This window comes from Oryctolagus cuniculus, chromosome 2, assembly GCF_051225735.1.
Source record: "Oryctolagus cuniculus isolate XC-2025 breed Fujian yellow rabbit chromosome 2, ASM5122573v1, whole genome shotgun sequence".
NCBI classification, from domain to species: Eukaryota; Metazoa; Chordata; class Mammalia; order Lagomorpha; family Leporidae; genus Oryctolagus; species Oryctolagus cuniculus.
In genome coordinates, this window is record NC_142868.1 from 185,483,015 (window position 1) to 185,509,665 (window position 26,651).

The following is a 26,651-nucleotide window of genomic DNA, read 5'->3' on the forward strand; positions in this document are numbered from 1 at the left end:
ATATATGCCAATCACATACATTGCCATAATTTGCAGAATTTCACCCTTTTAACAGCTAAATAGTATTCTATTATGCATGTATACAACATTGTTTTATTCACTCACTTGTTGATTAACATTTAGTTTGATTCCATATCTTGGCTATTATAAATGGTGATGTATTCAACATGGGTATGTAGATGTCTCTTCAACATACCTGTTTCAATTCTTTGGGGTTTCTACCCAGTAGCAGGGTTGTTGGAACAGAGAGTGGTTCTAGTTTTGATTTTTAAGGGACCTCCATGCTGTTTTCCACTGTGGATGTACTAACTTAAACTTCCTCCAACAATGTGCATGGATTCACTTTTCCCTACATGCTTGTCAGCACTTGTAATTCTCTGTTTTTTAATAAGAGCCCTCCAGCTGGAGGAAGTTAGATATCTCCTTGTCCTTTTCATTTGCATTTCGCTGATGACTAATGATCATGCAAATTCTTTCATATATATGCTGGTCATTTGCATGTCTTCTTATGAGAAATACCTATTTTAATCTATTTGTCCTTTTAAAATTTATTTTTCTTGCCTTTTAATCTCATTTCTGTGAACTTTTAAAAATACATATTTATTACATTTATGAAAGAGATGGAGGGAAAGAAGAGAAAGATATTCCATTATCTGGTTTGCTCTCTAAATGAATGGCTGGATCAAGGAAATCAATCCAGGTCTCTTACATTGTTTGCAGAGATTCGAGTACTTGATCCATCACCTGCTGCCTCCAAGGATGCATACTGCAGGAAGCTAGGATTAGAACTAAGCAAAACTTCATACTCGTTCTCAATGAAATAAGATGTGGGCATCCCAATTTGTATCCTCACTGCTGTATCAAATGTCTATTCCTATTGCGCATTTTTAAATGAGGCTATTTGTTTTTTAGCTATTGATTTGAGTACCTGGCTATTAAGTCCTTACCATATGTATGGTTTAAAATAATGTTTCCCATACTGTAGGTTTTATTTTCATTCTGTTGATTGTTTCTTTTGCTGTGCAGATTCTTTTTAATTTTATGTAATTATATTTGTTTTTGTTTCTGTTCCCTGTGCTTTTAAGTTCCTATTCAAAATAACATTGCTATTTCAATGTCTTAGAGCATTTCTCCCATGCTGCCCTACCATCATTTTATACTTCCAGGTGTTATATTTAAGTCTTCAATTGCTTTGGGATGATTTTTATAAATAGTGAGTCATGAGTACCAGTTATAGTCTTCTGAATATGGACATCCAATTCTTCCCACATCATTTATCAAACAGACTCCTATCCAATGCATGTCTTTGTTTCTTTTACTCAAGATTGATGTAAGTATTCACGGATTTTTATAGAGCTCTATGAATTTTAGGATTATATTTTCTAGTTCTGTGAAGAGCACCATTGGTATTTTGATAGAGATCACATTGAATCCATAGATTGCCTTTGAAGATACAGCTATTAGTACCGTATTGATTCTTTCAATTCATGAACAAAAAGGATCTCTCTCTTTCTTTGTCCTTTTCAAATTTTTACTAGTGTTTAATAGTTTTCGTAGCATATGCAATCCATTTCCTTTGTTAAATTATCCATAGACAGATTTTGTTGCTGTTGTAAATTGGCTGGTTTTGTTAATTTCTTTTTAAGATAATCCATGTTGCTACATATAATTTTTGCTACACAGAAACCACTATTGGTTTTTGTATATTGACCTTACATCCTGAAACCATACTGAAACAACCATTCATTAGTTTGAACAGTTTCTTTGTTTATTATTAATTTATTTTAATTATTCTTGTGGAGTCTTTGAGATTCTCTACACACAAGACTACAATCCTTACAGTTAAGGACTTCCTTCTTTTCGGTTTTAAAATGTGTGACATTTCATGAATGTCTTTTTGTAATCTTTTTTCAGGTACCATGATAATCTCTTGTATCATTCAAGTTTTAGTGCATGTGTTACTGAACTAACCACATGCCTTGAAATGTTTATTTAATGCCAACTGTCTTGTGAAAAAAAAAAAGAACAATATAGTAAGGTAAATATCTCTAATTTGAAAGAACAATATAACATTTCTGTTGATAGGGCTGTATGGGGGCAAGGGATATGTGAGTTTGATATTTTGATGACCAGAATCAGGGTATTATTACAGGTTAGATTGATTTGGTTCACTCTGATTTCAAATTATTGAGGGACATATTAGGATTTTCCATTGAAAATTCTTGGAGCATAAACAGTATAGATATTCCACAGATCTGTTTATTATTATTATTATTAGGGGGCTTATTGGGCCAGCACCATGGCTCACTTGGTTAATCCTCCACCTGCAGCGCTGGCATCCCATATGGGCACCAGGTTCTAGTCCCGGTTGCTCCTCTTCCAGTCCAGCTCTCTGCTGTGGCCTGGGAATGCAGTGGAGGATGGCCCAAGTGCTTGGGCTCTGCACCCGCATGGGAGACCAGGAAGAAGCACCTGGCTCCTGGCTTCAGATCGGTGCAGCGTGCCAGCCGTAGTGGCCATTTGGTGGGTGAACCAACAGAAGGAAGACCTTTCTCTCTCTCTTGCTCTCTCACTGTCTAACTCTATTTGTCAAATAAATTTAAAAATATATTATTATTATGGTATCAAACTGAGGGCTTCAGGATGTAAAATCTTTTTTTTTTTTTTCATTTTACTTTTCTTGAAAACAGAAATGATATTACAAAATGAGATATTCATGCTTTCAATATTATCTGCCATTTTCAGAAAGCTGGGAGACCTCTCCCTCCACTTTAGAGAGTAGCTCTAAGCTTTTTGGATTCCTAAGGAATCTTCTTATATAGTAGATTCCACCATAACCCCTACTTTCTGTGCTGCCAGAGATCGCCTTGTTGCCCATTACCAACTTTCAGAATACAACTGATAAGCACTTGTGAAGAGGGATTTGCCTCAGCTTTTCTACCTTGCGTGTTGCCTGTGGCACATAGTTCATTGTGTTTTTGTGTTATATATTCATTCTTTGACTATGGCCATTGAGGATGCTAATCTATTGATTAGCTCACAAATAGATTTCATAAACTTGTGGAAAGCTGAATGTTTCGTCAGTGTTCTTGCCTATGTTGGGTTCAATCTCCTCATGTTCTATGGCAGATATTGTGGTAATCCTGGGTCTCTATTCTCCTAGCAAATCTTCATAATTTTTGGAAATACAGCTTTTAAGACTATCTGATGATTATCTGTAGAGCTAGTTTGTTCTCCTTGTTAAATAGGAGCAATAGTACCTTGCAACTTTTTTTTTAAACTTTTATTTAGTAAATATAATTTTCCAAAGCACAGTTTATGGATTACAATGGATTCCCCCCCATAACTTCCCCTCCCACCCGCACTCCTCCCATCTCCTGCTCCATCTCCCATTCCATTCACATCAAGATTCATTTTCAATTATCTTTATATACAGAAGATCGATTTAGTATATATTAAGTAAAGATTTCATCAGTTTGCACTCACACAGAACATAAAGTGTAAAATACTGTTTGAGTATAGTTATAGCATTAATTCACATTGGACAACACATTAAGGACAGAGATCCCACATGAGGAGTAAGTACACAGTGACACCTGTTGTTGACTTAACAATTTGACACTCTTGTTTATGGCATCAGTAATCACCCTAGGCTCTAGTCATGAGTTTCCAAGGCTATGGAAGCCTCTTGAGTTCGCTGACTTTGATCTTATTTAGACAAGGTCATAGTCAAAGTGGAAGTTCTCTCCTCCCTTCAGAGAAAGGTACCTCCTTCTTTGATGGCCCGTTCTTTCTACTGGGATCTCACTCGCAGAGACCTTTCATGTAGGTTGGTTATTTTTTTTTTCCCCAGAGTGTCTTGGCTTTCCATGCCTGAAATACTCTGATGGGCATTTCAGCCAGATCCGAATGCCTTAAGGGCTGATTCTGAGGCCAGAGTGCTGTTTAGGACATCTGCCATTCTACGAGTCTGCTGTGTACTTTCTCCACTGTGCTTTTAGTTTTGTATATATGTCTATGTGTTTCTAAAATAAAATTCCTCCAAGAAGGCTAGACTGATATCCTAACAAGCTTTGAGTCTTAGAATAATCAGTGTCAGAATTTAAAAAAGGAAGTGTTCAGTAGACAAATCTAGTAGTATTTAGGGATTTGGGAGGTTTTAAATTTTCCTGTGACTGTCCTAATAGTCTAGAGAAAGGATAAGACATCATCCTCTTCTGGGCTACAAGCCCTCAGCATTCTCCCCTGATTACTTATTCTACTGTTTCATCTACTACATAGGTCTGCTCCTGTATGGAAATTGTCTGGATAGCCCCTAACCTTTCTAGCTAAGAAGACATGATGAGAGAATGAGGAAGACCCTGAAATGGGAGAAGGATGGATTAAAAGGTAGATACAGAGACTGAAGTGGAAAGAGGCAGAAAGCATGGCTGGAATTCAGGGAACAGGAGGCTAGGCAGGAAGTCTCTGGAAAGAACTCAGGCTTCCTGGTAGAACAGGGGCTGCTGGTTTGAGTGGCCCAAGCTCAGTAACCCAGCTCCCATGTATCTTTATTGTCATCTGTGGAGAAAGCCAGCTAACAGAGGAGCAAGGGAGTCTGGCCCTGTTCCTGTAAGTTATTTCTGGATGCATTATTCATATTTGATAAATCATTTAGAGGCAGTTACTTTATTAGCTTATAAAGCACATTATATGGTTTTAAATTGTTAATAAAGGCTGTTGTGATGCATATTGTACCTCAGAAAAACCATGCATCACTTTAATTCATAGCCTCATTATAAAGCTTGTTACAAAGTGCTGCATTATTACATGAAGGATAGTGGAGTCACATTTCTGCAAGAATCCTGAATGTTTTATTTACATCATTGGTGGTTTGGTATAGGCTAGAAGGAATGCACTGGGAGATGCAACAAGATCAGAGTTTAAATTTCTTGAAGAGAGAAACTGAACATCCTTCTCTGCCAGATTTTAGTCCATATGTGGCACCTCGTTCTAGACTTTATGCATGAATATTCAGAGGTCTTGCTTGAGTAATGGCTTTCCTGATGACCTTATCCAAATTGTCATATTTCTCAATCTCCAGAAACACTTGTGCAAACCTGAGCCCAGGCATGTTTTTCATCATGCTTTTAAGAGACCTAAATCACCAAGTATATACTGGGGTCAATGTTAGGAGGAGATAAAACAGCAATTTATATGTATTCTGTGGCTGCCTAAAATTTGCCAGTGCTTTCATAAACAGTATAAGTATGGTGGATTTCTGCTGCAACATTGAAATTAAATGCATTTTAAAAAACTTTCAGTGATAAGCCTGAAAGTAAGTTATCAAAAAAATGTAGAAAACTAAGTGATTGATAGAATTCCATTTGATCTAAAGTATAAACCACCTCTTCCAGGAAGCTCAACTTGACTAAGAAGTAAAACAAACCTAAACTTTAATCCTGGTTGATATAATGATTGTCCTTATATAGTTCATTTACTCTAATTAGCGCAGTGTTTTCTCATCTGCAAAATGAGAATAATCGCTGCCTTGTCGTACTGAATCACTATACACATTAAATAAGTAAATGCTTAGTGAGAATCTGAAACATCACAGATGCTCAATACATCATTTTAACAATCATCAAGAGATTGAAAGTAGAAGGTGTTGACACTTGTCATATTCACCTAAAGCATGCATAGGTGTTGTAAAACATAATGGAATTAGAAGTCAAACATTGTGAAAACCTCTAAAAACTGAATGATCTCTTTGGATTCTGTGTAACCCAACTGGTTGCCCTGTGCATTGGTGTATTTCTCCTTTTTGGAACTGCTGCTCTGTATACAGCTTTCAGGAGGATAAAATGATGACTTGGTATTCAAAACCAGTAGTGACTAGTCAGCTGGTGAGAATGCTTTGTTCCGAATTCTAATTGGTAGTAATATAGGTTGGAAATGGAAGATCATGAAGGCACTAGATTTTAGTCTGAAGAATGCAGGCAGTTAGTCAGGCAGCCAATGCTAGCCCCTAGAGGTTTAGAGAAAGTGCTGCATCATCAGAGCTCCTCTGTTGGAAGTCATTTGTATCAGAGTGTGGGAGATGGGAGGGACTGAAGTTAGATTAGAAGTGAAGCCCAAGTGTTGACAAGTGTCAATGGTACAACCGCCTCTCCATCTTCCGTGTTCACTCAATTTCCCTGATTTCCCTACCACCCCCAACCTATGCTAAAATCTAAGGCCCCCTGTTGATGCTGCCTTCTCTTCATGCTTTGGAAAAATAACATTCTCTTTGAGGTATCTTTAGGGAATAAGTGCTCCTATAAGTTTCTAAAGTGTGTTTTAAGTAAGCAGAGATGAGAAAATTTTGAAAAGGAAATAAAAGTAATACCCAAATGATATTATGATAGAAAACTTTGCAATTGGAAAAAAAGAGTCTTCTTCATGTATATGGAAAATGTGCAGTAGCATTTGCTTTTACATTTAGTGTTAGTTTAAGGAATGATGGAAAGTAGGTGACTGTGCCCCAAATCACCTGCATGCTGTGACTTTAGTCTTGCTAGAAATAACATCTTTATAATTTAAGAAACACTTCTGAATGTTGAAAACAAAAAAAAAAGACAAGCCTTACATATTTTAGAGTTAATGAAGTTCAATGCTAGCAAGTCATTTACATCAAAAATAAGCATAGAAAAAGAAATAGGATCTGTGCAAATACTTTTTTTAGATGAGATCTGTGCTAACAGGTGAATATCCAGACCAAAGAAAGTTTTTCATCTGGTACCCTTTGATTTCTGAATCCATGAAATAGAGTAAGGGAAAAAAGTACAAGCGGCCCAGCAATGCTCACAGAGAGAGTTTCTAGCATTGACTTTCTTCTAACTTTTTATTTATGAAACTAGCACCAGTACATGTTTTCACTCTAATTCCAAAACCCTGGCGTTTTTATTACAAGAAGAAGCAGATGAGGGATGAATTTCTCTACTCCCAATTACTGGGTATTAGACATGGTCAATTGGCAGGAAAACTTACAACCCACTGCCCAGGAATTCATGAGTCCTACAGAAACCAGGGCACAATCAACATACTCTCAATCATGGTCAAATTGTGTGCACTGAAATGGAGTCTCCTATCTCCCTTGCTTAAAACTGAAATACTTAGCTCTGTGGCTGTATTTACCAAGATCAAGGAGAGCTACACAGGAAATACCAGAAAGTGGCTCCCTGGGGGCATCTAGGAATGTTTGGGGAATGGGAACTTTTGATTCAGATTTTTAACTATGGACCATTTGTCAGCCTCTTTTCTCTTGGCTTATTCTCAGCTCCCAAAAAATGTGAGGACTTGGCTCTTCTCTGTTCCCTTATCAGGGAAAGGTGCAATGAACAGTAGTTTCCCAGGTACCAATTTTTTTTTCAGCACAAAACTATTCTTCTTCATTTAATTATAAGATGTTTGGAAAGGCAGAGTGACAGAGAGGGGAAGGGGATGGGAGAGAGAGAGGCATCTCCCATACACTGCTTCACTTCACAAGTGTCTGCAATAGCCAGGTCTGGGCCAGGCTGAAGCCACGAGCCAGGAACTCTACCTGAATCTCCAACATGGGTGTCTGGGACCCAAGTATGTGGGCCATATGCTTCTGCCTTTCCTGTTATGTTAGTAGGAAGACGGATGGAAAGTAGTAGCTGGGATTCCACCCAGCGCTGTAGCATGGGATACCAGTTATGCAAGCTATACTTTAAATTACTGGGCCACTACACTGCTCCTTCTTCTAAATTGATTATTGGAAGTGTGCATTCTAATTGCTGAGTTCTGAATCATAGCTTCAGTTCTGTTTACCACAGGCCCATGATATCCTGCCATCACCGGATCTCCAAAGCACTCCATGTGCTCAGGCATCACACTTCCTACTCCTCCATGTATGGACTTCCCATATACCACTAAGGAGAACAAGGGAGTGTGGGGCACAGAAGCATGACAGAAATCTGACTCACTATGGTCACATGGTCCAGGGTTGCAGTGTAGTTGTGCCAGTTGTACACTACAATTCTAGGGGCATGGTTTGCTTCTGTACTTACAACCAATGTGTATTTTCCTCAGATGGTTGTGCAATGTCAAAAGGAACAGGCATTGCCTTTTTCTTATCCATACAAATGTGCCATTTGAACTGTAGGGCTGATGGGGGCTTGGTTGGCTGTGCATTCTTAGGCAGGCTCATGAATGAGTCATCTATACTTGACTCTTGTATTTTCGATTTATTTCCCAATTATGTGAATCTTACATAGCCCTTGTTCCAGACAGATGAATCACAATATAATTATCAAAGGTTATGGGCATATAGTACTTTCTACAGATAACTAGATTCAACATTTTAGTCATGTCTAAACATGCAACTTATTCTCTACAGAACAGATTGCATTGCATTTGTCAAGTCTGTACATTTGCTGTATTTCCTCTGCATTTAAAAAGTTCGTAACATAATAACCAAGTTCCCTGAAGTATTTGTATTAACTTTTTAACCAAAGAAAAAACAAACAAAAACCACCATTTTTTCCTTGACCATTGCTAATAGTTTTTTTCAAAACACTCTGGCAAAAAAAAAATAAAAATAAAAATAAAAAAGAACCCTACATGAAAGATCTCCGTGAGTGAGATCCCAGAGAAAAGAACAGGTCATCAAAGAAGGAGGTACCTTTCTCTGAAGGGAGGAGAGAACTTCCACTTTGACTACGACCTTGTCTAAATATGATCAGAGTTGGTGAACTCAAAAGGCTTCCATAGCCTTGGCGACTCATGACAAGAGCCTAGGGTGATTACTGATGCCATAAACAAGAGTGTCAATTTGTTAAGTCAACAACAGGAGTCACTGTGCACTTACTCCTCATGTAGGATCTCTGTCCTTAGTGTGCTGTACATTGTGATTTAATGCTATAACTGTTACTCAAACAGTATTTTTCACTTTGTGTTTCTATGTGGGTGCAAACTGTTGAAATCTTTACTTAATATATGCTAAACTGATCTTCTGTATATAAAGAGAATTGAAAATGAATCTTGATGTGAATGGAAGGGGGGAGGGAGAGGGAAAGGGGAGGGTTGCGGGTGGGAGGGAAGTTATGGAGGGGGGAAGCCATTGTAATCCATAAGCTGTACTTTGGAAATTTATATTCATTAAATAAAAGTTAAAAAACAAAACAAAACAAAAAAAAAGAAGCAGGGTTGGAAACTGCTGTGATAAAGAATGTTTGTAACAGAGTCTACATCCAATAGTGACTTGGGAATTCAGTCACTTGCATTGTAAGCAGTATAAGTATAAGGGGAAAATTTCTTGTCCTAATGACAGATATCAAGCTGTTATTCATATTTGAGTGGTAACAGACCTGAGTTTGCAAATATGGAAGGCTTGAAACAGGACCCTACAAAACTAAAATAAAAACTGTAGGTTGGCACTAATTTGAGCAACTTATTGATCTTAACAAAGGAGCAGTGCCTGGTGTGAAAGGAACTAAATGATAATTGTGCAAATGATTCTGATGAGTTCATATAGCAGATAAAAATGTCAGGTTTACCTGGAGAACTTCTGATAGTACTGGTTATTGGTACTGGAATTTGATGCCAAGAAAATTTCCATTCCTAGGGAGTTATATAACCATAGTTAGCTGATAGTGATTGATTTGGTGTGCTCAGTACTAGGATGAACAATTTAAAGGCATGATCTTAATATATTCAGTAAGCGAAGTACTAGTATTACCCCACTTTTACTGATGAAGAAACTGATGCACACATAACAGCATTATGTGTTTACTCAGTAAGTATGAAGTTGCATTTAGAAAGTTCTGTTAACCAAAAAGATGGAAGGAAAGGACCTGGTGGAGTCTGTCCAACTAGGACTGGGCACAGGAGTTTTAGCTCTGGCATTTCTGTTTATTGCATTAACAATAAATAAATAGATCAACACCAATTTCCTTTTGCATTGGCACACAGAGTCAAAATTGTGTATTTTGCTAACTTGTATTTCCATTAGCTTTTTTCCATGTTACTTTAAAAATATTAAAAATATTAATAAAAATCACTTTTTATTTGACATAGCTAAAAAAAGAAGTCATTTTTTGTTTGTTTTTGTTTTTTGATAATTCACTATTTTAGCATAACCATTTTTCTCATCTCTGTATTATTCTTCGGGAAGATGAACTATTGCATTCTGAAATGGTGACCATCTTCTGCTATTTGATATGTAGACTGTTTCCATTTTATTTTTCATTATTATAGATATATTGAGCATCTTTTTAAACATCTAAACAGTTTTTCCTTAATATACATTCTGAGAAATGGAGTCATTTGGCAAAACAGAAGTATGTTTAATGATCTTGAAACACAGAGCCAAATTGATTTACAAGGAATATTGTGTTATTTTATTCTCCTAATAGAAGCATTTTAAAAAGTCTGCCTCACTGCACTATCACCAACCTTGAAACAATTTGATAGCAAATAGAGTATCTGCATATTTTAATATGCATTTTCCTTATTTTCAGGAGAAGTTAAACACTCTTTCATATGTTTATTAGCCATATTATATTTATATTTCCTCGTTTAAAACATTTGCTCATGTTCATAGTCCATTTGTCTATTGTTGTGTTAGTACTTTTTTTATTTGTTTTCAAGGGCACATTACTTATTAATGACATTATTTCTTTGCATATCATCTTTTCAAAATATATTCCTGAGTTTAGATTTTAACTGTCTTGCTTTTTTATCTGAGAGAGCCCACAACCTTCAAGTTATCATGAAAGTCAGTGAAACATTTAGTTATGTATAATTTTAGATTTTTATATTTTATTTGTAAACATTATAACTTAACAGGTGTATCTATGTTGCATTTATTAACTTAATTACCCAGACAGTTAGCTTTGCCTACTGCATCTACTAAATGTGCAACTCTTCCCCTTTGGTTGGGGATAATTGCTCCATTCTTTGGATGTCACTCTCCAAATGCCCATCAGCAACACTGAACTCTGCCCCTGACCGGCCTGGTCCAAGTCCTAAGAGGTGTCACTTTTTTCCCTCTGTTTGAATTGGCCATCCCTCATAACCATGTGAACTGGGGGCAGGGGAGACAACTTTTTAAATAAATTATACACCTGATATAAAAATAAGCAACTTCTCTTAGAAGTTTAAGTATTTGGAAATATCACTTGTTAACCATAAATGGCTTCGTAATCTTAAAAGAGTAATAGAAAATTGGCAAATGATATGGACAAATCAGTTGTAATGCCCAGCAGGTTAGAAAATTTTAGCCATTTCCCCATGAGGATATACAAAGGGAAAAACTGGTGTAATAATGGGGAAAAAATAGGGAGATGTATTTTCTCTTACATGGGATTACTGAATTCTCTGAGTTGTCTGACATTCTCTAAAGAGGTAGATTATGTAACTCTACATCTGGAGATGGATGTTTTGAGGGTTGAAAAGGCAGTATGAGTATAACAGGAATAGGAGTCATTAGGAAAACTAGCCAAGGGAAAGGGTTAGATGTGAGGGGTGCCTGTAGAGCGTTAGGAACAGAGGTGTGTATTTTATACTCTTACTTCATCTACTGGTTAAATGGTGGATTGTTGCTGTTTTTCTGGCATTCAGTTATCTACATTTTAGCTTTTTGAATGATTCCATCTATTTTATCTGTTTTTCTTCTTTTTATTTTTTAATCTGAAGAGTCTGGAACTCAACTATGTTGTTTTAGCTATTAGAGCTACTCTATGTGACCACATAATGGCCAAGGACATAGATTTAGGTACTTACAAAGAAGCATCAACCTGCAAACAAGCTGAGCTTATCACTTGAGGCTCCACAGTTTGAAGATAAGGAAGTTACCCACTGAATCAGAAAATAAAGGTTTGATGTATTCTTCTGCCACATACATAGCCAGGCAGTTAAACTACCTGTAACTCAGCTGTAATCTCTATAAAATGGGAGTTTGTACCGATTTTAAGTTTTGTGGCACATGTATAGGGGGAAGATTCAGTGATACCCTTGTGTGGTGTCATTACTGTCCTAGACACAGAACAAATAGTCACCTAACCAAGCCATGAAAATATCAATGATCTGCTACTTGCAGAATGTTATATACTATCTTATTGAGATGTGGAAGAATTCTGGGATTATATAACCTCATAGGGATAGCAATTTCATCACAGCAAGAAGAAAAGGTCACACACAAACACACACATATATTTCTTTGACATATTTCTATGGATAGGTCCTTTTAAAAATTCAAAATCTACCAAAATGCACATTCAAGATCTCTGTACCTCATTGTATTAAATTAAACCTCAATAAGATGATAATAAATAAAAGTAAAATAAGTCCTTTGAGGGCCAAGATTGTTTAGCACCTTGCATGCATGTTCAGAAAACCGTCTCTAGTACACAGCAGATGATTAATGCATATTTGTTAAACCTGGGATCAAATTCAGTATGTTTATGACCTTGATAGATAATTATCTCCACAGTCTCTGCAGTCTTGAGTAAACAGTGATGCAAGACTGTTGTCATGAGCTTTTGTTATTTATTTTTAAAATTCATTTTAAATTAAAATTAATATATGTATATATATGTAGTTTTGAAATTGGAGCTCATTTTGTTCACTTAAAATATAGGAGGGAAGAGAAGATGCCCTTTTCTAAGCCAGTTCTACAATGATAGAACCCTCAGACTTTATATCCCTCATCTACTATCTTTGAGAATGAAAAGGTTTTGCTCTCTGAGAGTACAAAGGGCAACACCAGAGCTGGGCTGGATGCCAATAGGAATGAATTTGAGATGCAGAGCAGGGCTCCCCTGCCCCAGCCTTACAGACTAAAGCACACATAGTGGTTTGCCTCCTTCCCCTTCCATTTAACTGGAGTTCTACTGCATTCCAGCTGCAAGATACACAACACATTTATCCCAGTCCATTTTAACAGCCTTCTCTTTGCACATTTGCATATAGCTTAACTTTCATACAGCCATGGGAAGCTAATAAAATCTCAGCCTGTGCTGACCATAAAAAAAGTATTTTTCTATATTACTGGGTTTGTGTTCTTCCTTAAAGCACTAGAAGAACCACAGGAGCCTTTAAAACTAATTAACAGCCCCCTGTTGGGGACATGGCGCTCGGCAGTGATTTATCCCTGGTGGGAGTGCAGACCTGAGCAGGGAGAACTTCTAAAACCCTGTGCAGATCTAAGGGGATTTGTGAAGTGGTGTTATTTATGACACTCACCTCCTCATACCAGTTTTCTGGGAAATAGAAATATTTAATACATCCCTATCCTAATAGAAAATGCAACAACAGGTAATTCTTTCTATGGTGCCACTTGTGCAGTTATGTCTTCCCAGAACTTAAGTCCCCACCTCTTCCTTCCTACAACTGTTATTTTGTTTTGAAAGATCAAGTAATACTGCTACGCCTGCTGCAGTCTGCAGGGCTTCTGACATGTTTTAAAACATGTGTGGCTCTAGGACCTAGTGTAGTTATTGCTGCTATAATGATGTGAGGCACCTACAGTTGCCCTTTCTCTTGGTAAAAGAATGATCTGATGCCTTGGAGTATGAGATTTTAACAGCACCTTTTCCCTCAGGTAATTTCCTAGCTAAAGAAACAGAATGATTTTCAGTGGCTAATTTCACCCAAGAAATCCCCAAAATGGAGCTATTAAGATCTGGATGGGGGTTGGGGGCAGAGTTGTTTCCATTCCCAGTGATCTTCTGCCCTGTGTTCCCTTCTCAGATCAGGGGTTTACTTACTGACTGGCAGTGAGCATATGGACTTAAGCTCAGAAGAGAAAATTGAAGATGAAGAGTAAGTTTAGGATAGAACAGAAGCATGTGAGGATTACTGAGAATGAACTGACTAAGGTCCAGGATGATCAGTATAGCTCCCATCAATGTCTCTTGCTGGTTGAGCAGCCACTGGAAGTCATTATAACTTTCCAATTCTCAGTTTGTTTTTTATCAATACATTAAGAATTAAAAGATATTATTTGTGTACATCCTAGCACAGTGGTCATCTAATCAAAAAAAAAAAAAGGTAGAAAGTGGGCCAGTAAATGAAACATTTGATTGTAGAGTTTTAGGTATCAGAAAATATACCACGTGTGAACCATCTTCCTCTCTTTCCCATCCATTCAGGTAGAGGTGATAACTCTAGGTGAAAACCAATGCAGTGGCAGAGGGGCAAGTGGTGTTATTTCTAGGATTTAGGTAGCCTCATTTATCATATCTCACACTGAATATGTCATTGCAAAGTCCAAGAAAATGATGACTTCTTCCCTCACATGGCATGGTCAGATGAGACAAGCAGAATCTTGCCTTTGTCCCCGTCTCTAGCCTGTTGTCATCTTTTTTCCTGTTTCTGCCCACTTTTGATCTCAGGGAGTCTCCACCATGGTTCTGTCTGCATTTGCCTTTGAGAGGACACAGAGGCCCAACCATTTTTCTTACTCATTCCCAGATGTTTCTATGGTTACATTCATCTTGAACCCTGAATCATAATTCTTCACAGCAAGGTACACACCAGGAACCCCTGTGAGCTGGGCTTTGTCTGCATAGACAAGCATATAGGTACCATAGCTGGAGGCAGCATCCTATTGTAAAAGGATATAGGCAAATTCAATTCCATCTACATAAACATGATTTAAAATCATTTTTAACCTCATATATGTTTGCCAGCCCAAAGAGACGACTATCTCTGACAATTTCTTTCCTGAGGTGAAAATGCAAGAATATCAATGCAATATTAGGGCTACCACCCCAACAGCTTCTGTATCAGACTGAATTATTTCAGTGGAAAAGCATTTTAGAGTCAGCCCTCTATCATGGGATTTGTGTCCATGGATTCACCCAACCAGGGACTGAAAATATTTGTAAAAACATTACATCTATGATGGACATTGTCATTTTCCTTACACAATACAGCATAAAATATTTATGTAAATAATCAAGAGATGATTTGAGTTATATAGAATTCAGAATAAGTTTTATGCATATACCACACCATTTTATATAAGAGACTTGGGCATTTGTGTATTTTGATCTTCTCAGTGGGACCTGAAACCAATACCCCAAAACTACTGAGAGATAATTCTACTTCTCTAGTTATAGGAAGCCCTTTAGAGGTATTCATTTACGCAGACTTCCTTTTCCCTTTATGACATTCAGTTGAGACCTGACCCTGGACACCTGCAATATCAATGGGACCTGAGAGGGGAAGGAATAATGCTAGACTCAGAACTCCAAACACAAACTCAGATTCAAAACCCACACTTCCTATTTTTGTGTTTTGTGACTTCAGTTTTGTGACTTCAGTTCGACTTGCTTAGGAATTCTGTACTTTAAGCTGCTCTGTATAGAATTAGAACAGCTACATCACACGACTTGATGAGGAGTACCAGAAAGTGCAGAGTACAGAACAGCTAATGCATATTGAGTGTGAATAATTGCTTAATTTCAATCTGAAGGTAAGATGACTTCTTTGCAAGCCCATGACAATGACAGTTGTGAGGAAGACAGAGAAGATGTTGCATTAATAATTAACAAGATGAATTTGACAGCAAGTAAGGGAACAGGGACTTAAACAATGTAGATATTTAATAACTCATTTATTGAGTTCTTGGGGGTAGCATTTGCAGGATTGGTTCAGCAGCCCACTGGACCATCAAGGACTTTGGGGCTTTCCATTTTTTGCTCAAATATCCCCAACTGTCACTCTTTTCCCAGGTATAATAGCTACTGCAGTTTCAGGCAGAATGCACATAGTGAAGGCAAAAACATCTGTAATAAAATTTCCCTAGAAACAGACCATGCCTCTCACCACAAAGACTTTATCCTCTGTCTCATTGCTCAGATATGACTTATGTAGGCACCCACAGTGGTGGACAAATACAGAAAGTAAAAATATGATAAAAGAGAACCAGACTGCACGATTCATTCTTTGGGTCTAGGCACACTGTTGTCTGAAGAAAGTAAAGGTATTCTGGGCAAGGACAAAAGAGGATGGGTACACACTTTGAGAATACATTGTCTGTCATAGAGAGATTTAATTGAAGGTGGAATCCCAGTGCCTCCCAAACAGACTAAATGGGAACCATGGACCCTGGGAACATGATATGCAACATTGGATAGAGCAAGTAGATGCCACGTGATCCACACTGGTGTATAATGCAAATGCACTAGCTTTGTGTGAAAAGGTATTGTAATAGTCAGTTAAAACTATACAGCTCAGCTTGTATAACTGGTCATAAATTCTGGCCAAGGCATACATACTTTGGGTAGCATGGAAAAGTACCTACAATGAAATAAATGCTTTTAATAATAGTGCTGCAAATGCAATGATCAGCTCGTCTCCAGGGACAAACTTTGGATTTTATTTGCTTAGTTAGGTTATACAGTGAAGACTAAACTTTCTTAATTGATTTTATTACTTGTTTCACCAAAATCTCATTTTACAATGCTTTGCACATTACCACATAGTTTCAAAGTAATCTCCAATTTAGATTTATGGGAGGTGTTAAAATATTTTACAAACATGGATTTTCTTCTAGTTCTCACAAAGTGTATTTATTTTATGTATAAACAGTGTATATATTTTGGAATGATTTTACTTAAATTCCTAAAGATTTATGGACACCGTAGTTTGGCTGCCCATGTAATTTTATTTCACCCTCTCTAAAACATGACGGCTTTACCTGAGCAAGGCTGTGGTGCGGGTGCTTGGTGATCAGCATCTTTTGGCCTTGGTATTATCACTTCAGGGGGAGGAGGGCTATTTAGTTTTTGTTTGCTTTTATTGTTTCCTTCAAATCTCTGGCTGTTTATTGCATCTCTGTATCATTTTGAAATTTATAGTCTATTTAATAGCATTTTTATTTTTTATGATTATGTCAGTCTTATCCATAAGGGGGTCTTAGGGAATATGTTTTGAGTTTCTTTCAATAGCAACCGCATCTAGAAACCACCTAACTGAATTATGAGTTTTATTTTTTTACCAGAGGGAGCTATGAAACAGAAATGATTTTAGATGTAGATTATAATAATAATTTGGAGGCATCTTTATGATCTGTGAGTTTCATATCACTCTCATGCCTGGCACTCTCTCTGATTATTACTGTTCTAATAGAGCTCAGCCAAATTTCTATACGTATCCAATAACAACCTCGACATCAGAGGTCAGTGCAGGCGGCCAGGGTAGGATTAATACTGCATTGTTTACCATAATATCAGGAACAGTTTGTGCCAACTATCCTAAAGGGAAGCACAGACTGATGTTTCTTTCTCACAGACTTTGTGTTGACAAGGGATCATGATATTAAGCTGTCATTAACGGGGAGTGGGAACCATAATTTATTAGATGCATATAGGGATATTTTGGAGAATCCGAAAGGACAAAGTCCCCTTGTATAGGAACAGATCAAGACACTAGAAGGTTATGAAGGCGCAAGGTTTCCTGTATGTATTCCTGAGTGGCTGACTCGGGGAAAGAGCCCAGCACAAGTAGATACAGGCATACGAAAATGGAATGCAAGGATGGTCATAATTAAAGGTCACATTAAAAGGGTGTACCAGGCCCCAGACCCTCTTCCAAGTACCTTACATATATTGATGCATTCAGTCATCACAGTGTAAGAGCAAACAGTAGGGAGAACTTAACTTACTCCTTTAAGGTCATTTAAGTGAATAAATAATGAAAAACAGAGTCCTTATTTGGTGCCAGCTGCCTGGCTTCAGAAATGAGTTCTGCGTTCATCTGCAGTATTGCCCCTCCTCCTCACCTTTCCTATTTTTCTGCTTCAACCTATACTGAACTGCCCCACCTCCACTACTGCACATTTTCCCAGTTCAAATGTCTGACAGAGATTGACTAGACTCTCTGTGTTCCAATTCCAGTTTCCTGGGAGACACAATCTCTCTGGTCAAACTGGGTCAGTAGTGTGATCTGCCATGCAAGGAAGATGGGGTTATGCAGTTCTGACCTGGCTGCCTGGTCTTAGTGGGGGTGGAGAGGGACAATTCTGCCACAGCACTTGTGGCCAAAGCAGTCACCCACTGAAACTGTCTATTACAATTTGTAGCTTGTACTATAAATATCTACATCTGAGTAGCTCATTCACATGGTCCATATAACTTCAGTCATTAATTTAGAATCAATCTAATTTATTTCCTCAAGAGCAATTTATGACAAGATGGATTGTGATGTATACACTTAAAGAGTTCATTTCATTCTTGTTTATTTGCATACCTTGCCCTCTATCTAAGAATGTATTTAGACATCAAGTAACACAATGATATCCTGGGTTTCTCTTTAAAATAGATATAATTACCATGCATTTTATTTTATTTTTAATCAACACATAACATTTTCACAAATATGATCATTTATAAATACATACAAGGTGAAATGATCAAATCTAAGTAGTTTGCATTTCTATGCCCTCCAATAAATATTGTTTCTATGCGTTGGGAACTTTCAGATAATTCTTTTTTTCTTAAAGACATATTAATTTATTTGCAAGAGTTACAAGAAGGGGCTAGTGCTGTGGCATAGCAGGTAAAGCTGCCACATGCAGTACTGGCATCCCATATGGGCACTGATTCAAGTTCCGGCTGCTCCACTTCTGATCCAGCTCTCTGCTATGGCCTGAGAAAACAGAAGATGGCCCAAGTCCTTGGACCCCTGCACCCATGTGGGAGACTTAGAAGAAGCTCCTGGCTCCTGGCTTTGGGTTGGCACAGCTTGTCATTGGAGCCATTTGGGGAGTGAACCAACGGAAGGAAGACCTCTCTCCCTCTCTCTCTGCCTGTGCCTTTCTGTAACTCTGCCTTTCAAATAAATAAATAAATCTTTAAAAGAAAAAAGTTACAGAGAGAGGGAGAGACAAAGAGAAAAATTTTTCATCCTCTGGTTCACTCCCTAGATAGTTACAATTGCCAGAACTGGACTGATCTGAAGCCAGGGGCTTCTGCCAAGTCACCAACATGGATGCAATGGCCCAAGCAGTTGGACCATCTTCTGCTGCTTTCTCAGGCCATTAGAAAAGAGCTGTATTGGAAGTGGAAAAGCTGGGACCAGGGTCAATTTGTGATGATGGCTTCGCAGGCAGAGGGTTTACCTGCTAGGCCACAATGCTAGCCCCCGGATAATTCTTTTCCAGTTATTGTAAAATCATGAATCATTGTAAATTATAGCAACCCGTTGTGCTAAGGAGCACTATATAACTGTGGTTTGGTCCCTACATCACTCCTCTCTACCTTTCCTTTATTTCTAGTGACCACTACTCATCACTCTACTTTCTTCTTCTGTGAGATCAATACTTTTAGCTTCCACAAATTTAATTATTTCAACCAACCTATAAGGCAGAATCAATACTATTCACATTTAATGATGACAAAACTGAAGCCAAAAGATTTTCAATTAAAGATTCAGTTCACATGGTCAGGAAGTAGCATGATTCAGATCCAAATCCCGTCTGAATGCAGGGCCTGAGCTTTGACTATACACTACACTGACTGGTGCCTGAGTGTTAGCACATGTACCTGTTTTGCTCATTTAAAAATACCAGTCTGACAGGCACATCTGTCATTGTAATTAGCATCTCTCACCATTTGTGATTTCACTGGGCAACTCTCAGAATGGGTACCCATGAATCTCTGATTCTTCGTGGACAACTGTAGCAGTTGACCCATCTCTGGGAAGCCATGAGATCTAAAAGGAAGTGGAGTGGACCCCAAGGGCTGAGACAATGATCTGAATACAGACTACCTAGGATGGGATTTGTAATACACTTTTTCAGAGTTGTGTAAATTGGGACCAAAAACCTATCCATGCTGAACATCGTTTGTAAAACTCAGGTTATAATATCTGCCTCTCAATGTTTTAAAAGGTTTATTTATTTTATCCAACAAGCATATTACAGAGAGAAAGGGAAACACACACATACACACACACACGCAACACATATGGTGGGGGTTGGGAGAAGAGAAAGAAAGAGAGAGAGAGAGAAAGGGAGAGAGAGAGAACTCTACTAAGGTCTCCTATGTTGGTGGCAGGGTCCCAAGCACTTGGGACATCTTTCGTTGCATTGCCAGGAGTAATAGCAGGGAACTGGATTGGATGGAACTGGAGCAGCCTGGACACAAACCAGTGCTCCTATGGATATCAGCAACATAGGTGGTGGCTAAATCTTCTGCACCACAATGCCAATCCCCTTCTTCCAAATTTTTGTGAAGAGTAAGTGAAACATGATACATATTGAGTTAATGTGACTGAGACTCTCAGAGGGTGTTTAGGGCACAAGTTTATTTCTATGTCTCCTTTTAACCCTCAGCCTACCTACAAGTTTAATTAATGCCCCGTATCTTCTTCTTCTAAGTACATTTAAAACTTCTATAATATGTGAACGAAGAGCTCACAAATCTTCTTGAACTCCCTGCATAGAAAGATTGAAGAGGCCAGTGCCTCAGCTCAATAGGCTAATCCTCCGCCTACAGCACCAGCACACTGGGTTCTAGTCCCAGTTGGGGCGCCAGATTCTTTCCTGGTTGCTCCTCTTCCAGTCCAGCTCTCTGCTGTGGCCAGGGAGTGCAGTGGAGGATGGCCCAAGTACTTGGGCCCTGCACCCACATGGGAGACCAGGAGAAGCACCTGGCTCCTGCCTTGGGATCAGCACAGTGCGCGCAGCACACTGGCCACAGCTGCCATTAGGGGGTGAACCAACAGAAAAGGAAGACCTTTCTCTCTGCTGTCTCACAGTCCACTCTGCCTGTCAAAAAAAAAAAAAAAAAAAAAAAAAAAAAAAAAAAAAAAAAAAGAAGAAGAAGAAGAAGAAGATTGAAGAGGCAATAATACTTTGGTGTTTTGCCTGGACATTGTATTCGTAAAATTAAACAAACAAGAAAAAACCTCCACTGGAAATATCTCCAAGGAGAATCTAGCAGAATAGACAAATAATAGGTCATCTGTGACATTTTTGAGAGAAACATGAAATGTATTTGGCTTTCATTGATTTTCCCAGGGTAAGATATTTAGGAAATATGCTAGTTAATGTTCTATAATCATATTTTGTGGCCAGCAGAATCTGGGAAGTTTTAAATCTCTATCAATAACACTAAGCACTTAATTTCCTTTGGACTTTATAGTATTTATGAAATATTTTTATATAAACATTTCTGTTCTTATAGAAATGATTTATTGATTTTCCATATTCCCCATTTTCTGAAAGACTAAGCTTTTTTCCAGAAAATATTCATGACTTTTCATTGCATTATTCACACCATGGGCTCCTGTGCCTTTTAGCTTAGGACTTAACAACACGGGGTTTAGAATGAAATAGAACTGATCTCCATTTACATTTGATGACTGGAAAGGATAAAGAATATCTCCTTCATGAGTTCAACATGTATTTGGCTGCAAATATCAGAAAGCTAACTGATTGGATATAAACAAGTCATAGTTACTATCAACTGCCAACTTTCATTCCTTCTTTTTAAATGGTCTCCCACAGTCATTATACAATTCCCTTTGCTTTTCCTTGTCCAAACCACCTCCACTAAAGTTTCACAAACAGCCTAGAGTAGACATAAGCAGAATGAAAGTTTCAACCTCCTGTTGCCTTCCATACACAAAGAAAAGGCTTCCTACAGACTCCCAACCCCTACAGTGGCCTTGTTTCTTGGGCACAATGTGAGCTGCCCTGTGCCCATCTCTTCCTGTAAAGCACTGTAAGAGTATAAAGCTCAGAGCTAGATATGATAGTATCTCCAATAAACTTGTGTTACCCCTATACAGAAAACCAAGACTGAAGATATGGGTCATAGAAAGGCTAAAGTGACTATCTCATGTAGCTGTTAGAGATATCTTATTTAATGTATCTTTTTGTTATATGATAGCCATGTGACAAGTCACATTACATATACTATTATTGATATGTAGCAATTGATTGTTTTTCTTTCCCATGGACAACAGACATCTTTGAAAGAAAAATAGTATTCAATAATAATCATCAAAGTTGAAAATGTTACCTTATATTTTTGCTATAGTGAATTCCTAAATATTTTAACATGTTTTAGTTTCCTAATATTCACTTAATAAAGAGAGAGAGTATCCATTATTATATTTTACGTCAGAAAAACTGATCTCTATAGAAATGATGGGATTTGTTTAGAAAAATGGCAGAAATATATATGCATTTTTATTTCAAATCTTACAGTATGATTTAAATTACTTATATTAGTATTCAAAAGTGACCCATTCACCCAGAAGGAATGATAAGAAATGTAATTTTATTAATTGATCATTGAAAAATTGACAGTAGATAATGTCCTCTTGGAATAGAGCTCTTTGCAATTTAAAAAGTATGTTCATTGTTGAATATTAAAAAAAACAAGCATGAAGTAGTGATGGCAAGTGAGACCCCAGTTTAAATGGAATCTCTGACTGTTATGTAATTTGCCCAAAAGTCACTCCGCTTATAAATGAAACAGCTGGTCAGAACCCTGGTCTTCCCAATTTTAGCCCAGTGACCATTTCACTGATCCTTGCTTACCTTTAGAAACAAGATATTTTTTCTTTTACCTCTTGTGAGAAATGATATTTTATAAAAATTGTAATTCTGAATTCTTTTATGTTGAATCTTACAAAACTGGGTCTGTATTTAGAAAATATATATGTTTTGTTTGGCCTCTATATCATGGGCCACATTGAGGAAAAGGTAATAATTGCAAGTGTTTGAAAATCAGATTTGACAGTAAAATCCTACATTTACAGATCTGCTTGATTCCATATCTGAACCACACTCCTGAGTGGCAGCAAGCAACTGGACTGTGGGTCAAGTGTGAATTTCTCGGTTTGACACCATCCCAGAAACTTTACTTTGGACACTAAGACAGTCTCCTTCACTCATTTGATGCATCTTCCTGCTATCCGTTGGGTGGGTAAGTCTGGTCTCCACTTAACTTGTAATAATAAGTCATGTCCTAATACTGGACACTGGAATGAATGATACGGTGTTTTCCTTTTTGCTTTCTGATTTTTTTGAGATTTTGTAGATTCAAAACAGAAAAAGGAAAGTATATGTGTTTAGTTTCTTTTTTCCAAGTTAGATGGAAAACATTTACATATCTTCAGTCTGTTTGGCAATGATTTATGTATGTTAACCATGTTCAGTCAATATAGAATGTAACCTTGACATTGGCAGGCTAGTCCAATCAAGACCAGTGAAGGTGAATGAGACAACTCTAAAAATAACAGAAAGGATGCAAATTACTGCCTGAAGTACAGGTCAATCCAGCATAGATTTATCGGCCACTGGAACTTGGATGTAGGCTATTTGGGGACCACAGTTTGACTGAGAACTCTATTCCTACTCCATCACTAAGTTAACAGTAAAATAGGGCTTCTTAAAAAGGAGTTGACTTACTACTTGTTTTCCCCCACATAAATATAATTAAATATGAAAGGTGGTGATGGTGGTTGAACATCTGTCTTTAGCTTTCAGGTTTTTCACAGTCTGTTGATTAGGTTATGTTTTGTATTATTCCAATGTCCACAGCTGTCAAATGAAATGGGAGCAGGCCTGCCTGAATCGGGGAGCTGAGGTCTGCAGCAGCTTTTCATGTTCCACGTGGTAATAGCTGGTGACAGCTTCCACTCTGAACAAATTGTTTTCTGTTGGTTGATGGGTCTCAGCTGTTCTAACCTGGGAAGTGATGAGTTTTGCCTTCATTTGGAGACTAGGATCCGTTCAAATAGTTTCTGGCTTCTTTGGGCATTATTGTTTGTTTGACTTTTTCTTGGTGGGAGGAGGGAATGTGTTCACATGCAATGGTATTTGGTCCATTTCTGACAGTAAGTTCTATTCTTACCAGAGCACAATATCTAGAGCCTTCCAAGGTCTGTGATGTTCCTGATATATTGGGAAGGGGAGATCAACACAAGGGCAAGAGGACCATTTCAGACAATCTTCCTCCTACCAAGCTCCCTGAGATTGATTTTTCATCTTGACAAAGGAACATTTGTTCTCAGGCTGATGTATTTTCTTCATGAGTGAGATTAGCTCACACCAATATCCTTGGGTAACACCAAACAGTGGAGTGCTAGTTAAAGTGGTAAGATCGGGAAACATGGAGGTTCTTTCAGACATGATTTTATATTCAGTGAGTGTGTGCACAAAGCACTGGAGTTGAATAGGTTTGAAATGCAAAGATCTGAAAGATTTTCCCCAGTGCTTTCATGTTTTCTTCTACTTCTCCATATCAAAACAGGGTGTTACAGTAGGATGTAAATATAATTTCACCTAAAGGCATATATAATGAATAATTGATTGCTTGGCTCCTTGTAATTTAATAAGGAACAATTAAAGGTCTCTAATGCAGTCTAATAGAACTTTCTTCATGAGGGATATGTCACATATCTTTTCTGTCCAAGTCCGTTGCCACTGGCTCCACTTCCCTAGTTTTCATTACTTGAAATGCAGCTATTACAACCAAAGAATTGGAGGTTTACTATTATTTCATTTCAATTACTTTAACTTTGAATCCTAAGAGCCACATACGCTTAGGCCTGATGGGTGGTGGCACAGAAATAGGCCACTAGTTATGCTAAGGCCTTCACCTATTTCAAAGTGTGACTGTTTTAGGATCTGTTAATTGTACACTTCGAGTACTGAACTTATACCACTGCTATCTGAAAGGATGGTACTAACCATCTCACCATAATGTTGTGGGCAGCAATAAGATACTCAGAGAACGAATGTATGTGAGAATGCATAGTGATAATAATACAATTAAGACATATGCTTGAGCCAACTGTGAGAAGCACATTTCCTCCATCATCTATAAAATCCTTCTGTGAGATATAAATGAAATGAGTTCAAAAACTTCATGGGAAATGGAATTAAAAGCTAAGTTTATTTTGGTGCACAGGTTTCTGAAATGCATGCATTTTTCATAACATGTATTGTGCATGATATTCTCACGATCACTTTGCAGATAAGGAAACTGAAGAGCAGAAAAGTTAAGGCCTTGCTCCAGACTATAAATAGCTCATAAATGCTGGAGTCTTGTCTTTATTTCATTTCTGTCTGCTTCTAAATCTCACGGTCATAATTACAGCTTCTGTTGTGTCTTTGAGCTTAAAAATCAGCTTACTTTATGGGTAATTAAAGAATTTCATATGTGAATGTAGTGCCATAGATCTCTAGGATCTCTTTCTGTCCTTTTAGTGACTATTAGGTTTAAAAAAGGAACAAGTTTCTGAATATAGCTAGTGTAGAATGCATACTCCATAAAAGGCAGTTGTATTTTATTTTTAATTCATTTTGTCTACTTGAAAGAGTTACAGAGAGTGGTAAAGACTGAGAGAGAGAGGTCGGTTGGTCTTCCACCCTCTGGTTCACTTCCCAAATGGCCAGGATGGCCAGAGCTGAGCTGATCCGAAGCCAGGAGCTTCTTCTGGGTCTTCCATGTGGGTGCAAGGGCCCAATAACATGGGCCATCCTCTGATGCTTTCTCAGGTGCATTAGCAGGAAGTTGGATCAGAAGTGCAGCAGCAAGGACATGAACCGGTACATGCATGGTATGACAACAATGCAGGGGTCAGCTCCACCTGCTATGCCATAACAGCAGTCCCTGTATTTTTTTTTTACTTTCTTAATTATATGGCACTTATATAAAAATTGCATATGTAGCATCATTTAGAAGGGTCATTGAGTCATAATCCTCAGAAATGTTTCTGCTCTTAATGTCATCAATGATAACAAAAAAATCACAAAAGTGTAGTTATGAAGATATGTGGGTCCCAAAGAAACAGTTAAAAACATTTTATTCTAGAGGGAAGAACTATTGCCAGATGTGATTCTTTTCTGCATTCAAAATCAATAATGGTAGTTATGAATATGGTTCACAATACTACCTAATTTTGGGTTTCCAAAGAATCCTGTATCTCATTGTCTGTAATTATTAAGTGGTGGAGCTAGAAGGGGTGGATGGTTCTGTATAGTACTTTTGGTTATTATTTGTAGTAGAAATTGCATCTACCAGCATCTCCACTAAGTAGATGTTTATTTTCTGCCTTTCATTCTCCCTGAAATGTACTTCCTGGAATCCTCATCCATGGGACCTGTCAGCAACTGCAGCAGGCACTGAGTTTGGGGAAAACGGATTCACTGGCTGTATTAAGAGGAGAGAAAAACCTCTACCACAAAACACTTAGCTGTCAGCCATATGATCTGAAGTAAATTCAATGAAATTGATTTGTTTTAATTCTTCAGTATTTCTAATTGGTCCCAAGCTGATTGCAGTTAATATTCATAATGTTAAATTCAGGTTAACCATTGGATTGCTGATATTTTTGTTATCAAAAAGATTGTGCAATTTGAGGGCTCTTCAATTTGTAAACATTTTGGTAGACACATTGACACTATTTTTTATTTCTCAGTCAGACTTATAATAGTTCTAAAAACCTAAGATGAGAGTGGGTTCCTAGTTGATCAGTAGAGCAACTGAATATCTCTGGGAATCAGGGTGGGAATCTCTTTTGGTCCTATGGCAAAGGTAGCCTGCAGGTGCTTACTGCTCTGCACTGAGATGAGAGTGGGAAAATTCAACTAGATGTCCTTAGGGCTGCAAGCCCGAGGAAACCACACAAAATTGAAC

The 26,651-nt window shown here is 37.7% G+C and overlaps 1 non-coding gene and 1 pseudogene across 1 annotated transcript; both read right to left on the reverse strand.

Annotated features, from left to right (window-relative positions):
* The window catches only part of LOC149128177 (E3 ubiquitin-protein ligase Mdm2-like), a 192,562-nt pseudogene that overhangs the window by 135,247 nt on the left and 30,664 nt on the right, over positions 1–26,651 (reverse strand).
* LOC138848855 (U6 spliceosomal RNA) lies at positions 1,868–1,974 on the reverse strand. The gene has a single exon (XR_011387001.2). It is a non-coding gene; the product is annotated as a U6 spliceosomal RNA (small nuclear RNA).